Source organism: Dipodomys merriami, unplaced genomic scaffold (genome assembly GCF_024711535.1).
Source record: "Dipodomys merriami isolate MVZ:Mamm:240054 unplaced genomic scaffold, mDipMer1.0.p SCAF_61, whole genome shotgun sequence".
In the NCBI taxonomy this organism is placed as follows: domain Eukaryota; kingdom Metazoa; phylum Chordata; class Mammalia; order Rodentia; family Heteromyidae; genus Dipodomys; species Dipodomys merriami.
Genome location: NW_027206191.1, coordinates 4,149,159 through 4,151,996, shown reverse-complemented (window position 1 = coordinate 4,151,996; position 2,838 = coordinate 4,149,159).

Sequence of the window (2,838 nt, the reverse complement as noted above, 5' to 3'; positions counted from 1 at the left end):
TTGGTTAGAGTTTTGGTTAGGGTGATGGTAAGGGTTACGGTGAGCGTTAGGGTGAGTTTGAGTGTTAGGGTTAGCATTAGGGTTAGGGTGAGATTGACTGTTAGGGTGAGGGTTAGGGTTAGATTATGGGATAGGGTGAGGATTAGGGTTAGTGTGAGGGTTAGGGTTAGGTTTAATGTGAGAATAAGTGTTAGGTGGAAGGTTAGAGTGAGGGTGAGGTTTAGTGTTAGCATTTGGGTTAGAGTTAGCATTAGGGGGCGAATTAGCTTTAGGGTGAGTGTTAGGGATAGGATTAAAGTGAGGGTTAGGGCTAGGGTTAGGGTGAGGGAGAGGGTGAGGGTTAGTGAGAGGGTTAGGGTGAGGGTTAAGGTTAGGGTGAGGATTAAGGTTAGTGTGAAGGCTAGAGTGAGGGTGAGGGTTAGGAAGAGGGAGAATTTGAGGGTTTCAGTTATGTAAGGGTTAGGGTTAAGGTTATGGTGAGGATTATGGTGAGGGTGAGGGTTAGTGTTAGGGTTAGTGTGAGGGTTAATTTTAGGGTGAGAGTTAAGGTTAAGGTGAGGGCTAGGGTGAGGGTGAGGGTTAGGGTTAGGGTGAGGGTTAGTGTTATGTGATGTTTAGCGTGAGGTTGAAGGAAAAGGTGAGGATGAGGTTTCGGGTTCGTGTGAAGATTAGGTTTAGGTTTAGGGTTAGGGTTAGGGTGAGGATTAGGATAAGGTTTAGGGTTAGGGTTAGTTTGAGGGGTAGGATTAGGGTTAGGGTGAGGGTTAGGGTGAGTGTGAGGGTTAGGGTTAGGTTTAGGGTTAGGGTGACAGTTAGGGTTAGGGTGATCTTTAGGGTGAGGTGAGGGTTAGGGTTAAGGTGTGGGTTAGGGTTAGGTTTAGGTTTAGGGTGAGGGTGAGTGTTAGTGTTAGGGTTATGGTGGGGGTTAAGGTTAGGGTGAGGTCTAGGGTGAGGGTGAGGTTTAGGGTGAGGGTTAGTGTGAGTGGTAGCGTTCGGAATAGGGTGAGGGTTAGGGTTATGGTTAGTGTGAGGATAAGTGTTAGGGTGAGCGTTAGGTTTAGGGTGAGAGTTAGGGTTACGGTTAGGGTTAGTGTGAGCGTTAGGTTTAGTATTAGGGTTAGGCTTATGGTTAGGTTTATAGTTAGGGTTAGGATTTGGGTGAGGGTGAGTGTGAGGGTTGGCGTTAGGGTTAGGTTTAGGGTTAGGGTGAGGGTGGGTGTGAGGGTTAGGTTTAGGATTAGGGTTAGGTTTAGGCTGAGGGGGAGGGGGAGGGTGAGTGTGAGGTTTTGGGTTAGGGTTTGGGTTAGGGTTAGGGTGAGGGCTAGGTTGAGGGTGAGTGTGAGGGTGAGCGTGAGTGTGAGGGAGAGGGTTAGGTTTAGGGTGAGGTTTAGGATTAGGGTTAGACTTAGGGTTCGGATGAGGGTGAGGGTTGGGTTAGGATTAGTGTGAGGGTTAGGGTTAGAGTGAGTGTTAGGGTGACGGTGAGGGTTACGGTGAGTGTTAGTGTTAGGCTTAGGTTTCGGGTGAGGGTTGGGGTTAGGATTAAAATGAGGTTGAGGCTTAGGGTGAGGGGTAGGGTTAGTGTTAGGGTGAGGGTTAGAGTTAGTGTGAGGGTTAGGGATGGGGTTAGGGTTAGGATTAGTGTGAGGATAATTGTTAGGTTGAGGGTTAGGTTAAGCGTTAGGGTTAGGGTGAGGGTTAGGGTAAGGTTTAGGGATAGGGTGAGTGTGAGGGTGAGGGTTAGGGTTAGGATTAGGGTGATGGTTAGGGTTAAGGTGAGGGGTATGGTAAGGGTTAGGGTTAGGGTGAGAGTTAGGATTTGGTTTAGGGCGAGTGTTAGGATTCTGTTTAGGGTTAGGGTTAGGGTGAGGTTTAGGGTTAGGGTTAGGGTGAGGGTGAGGGTAAGGTTGAGGGTGTGGGTTAATTTTAGGTTTAGGGTGTGGGTGAGGGTTAGGGTGAGGGTTAGTGTTAGCGTTAGGGTGAGGGTGTGGGTAAGGATGAGGGTTAGCGTTAGGGTGAGGGTTAGGGTTATATTTAGGTTGAGTATTAGGTTTAGTGTGATGTTTATGGTGATGGTGAGTGTTAGTGTGAGGGTGAGTATGATGGTTAGGTTTAGGGTTATTGTTAGGGTTAGGTTTAGGGTGAGAGTGAGGGTGAGGGTGAGGGTTAGGGTTAGTGTTAGGGTGAGGTTTAGGGTTAGCGTTAGGGTTATGTTGAGGGAAAGTCTTAGGGTGAGGTTGAGGTTTAGGGTTAGCGTTAGGGTAAGGGTGAGGGTTGGTTTGAGGGTAAGACTTAGGGTTAGGGTGAGGGTTATTGTTAGGATTAGGGTGGGGGTTAAGGTTAGCGTGAGGTCTAGGGTGAGGGTGAGTTTAGGGTTAGTGTGAGGGGTAGGGTTAGGGTTAGGGTGAGGTTTAGGGTGAGTATTAGGGTTAGGGTTAGGTTTAGGATTAGGATTAGTGTGAGGATAAGGGTTAGGGTGAGGGTTAGGTTGAGGTTGAAGTTTAGGATTAATGTTAGGGTTGGGGTTAGCGTTAGTGTTAGGGTGAGGCTTAGGGTGAGTGTTAGGGTTAGGGTGAGGTTTAGGTTGAGGGTGAGCCTTAGGGTTAGGCTTAGGTTGATGGTTAGGGATAGGGTTAGGTTTAGGGTGAGGGTTAGGGTGACGGTTAGAGTGGGGGTTAATGTTAGGGTGAGGGTTAGGGTTAGGATTTGGGTTACGGTGAGTTTTAGGGTTAGGGTTATGGTTAGGGTAAGGGTTGGGTTTAGGATTAAGGTTAGATTTAGGGTTAGGGTTATTGTTAGGGTTAGAGCTAGGGTTAGGGTGAGGGTGAGGGTGAGCGT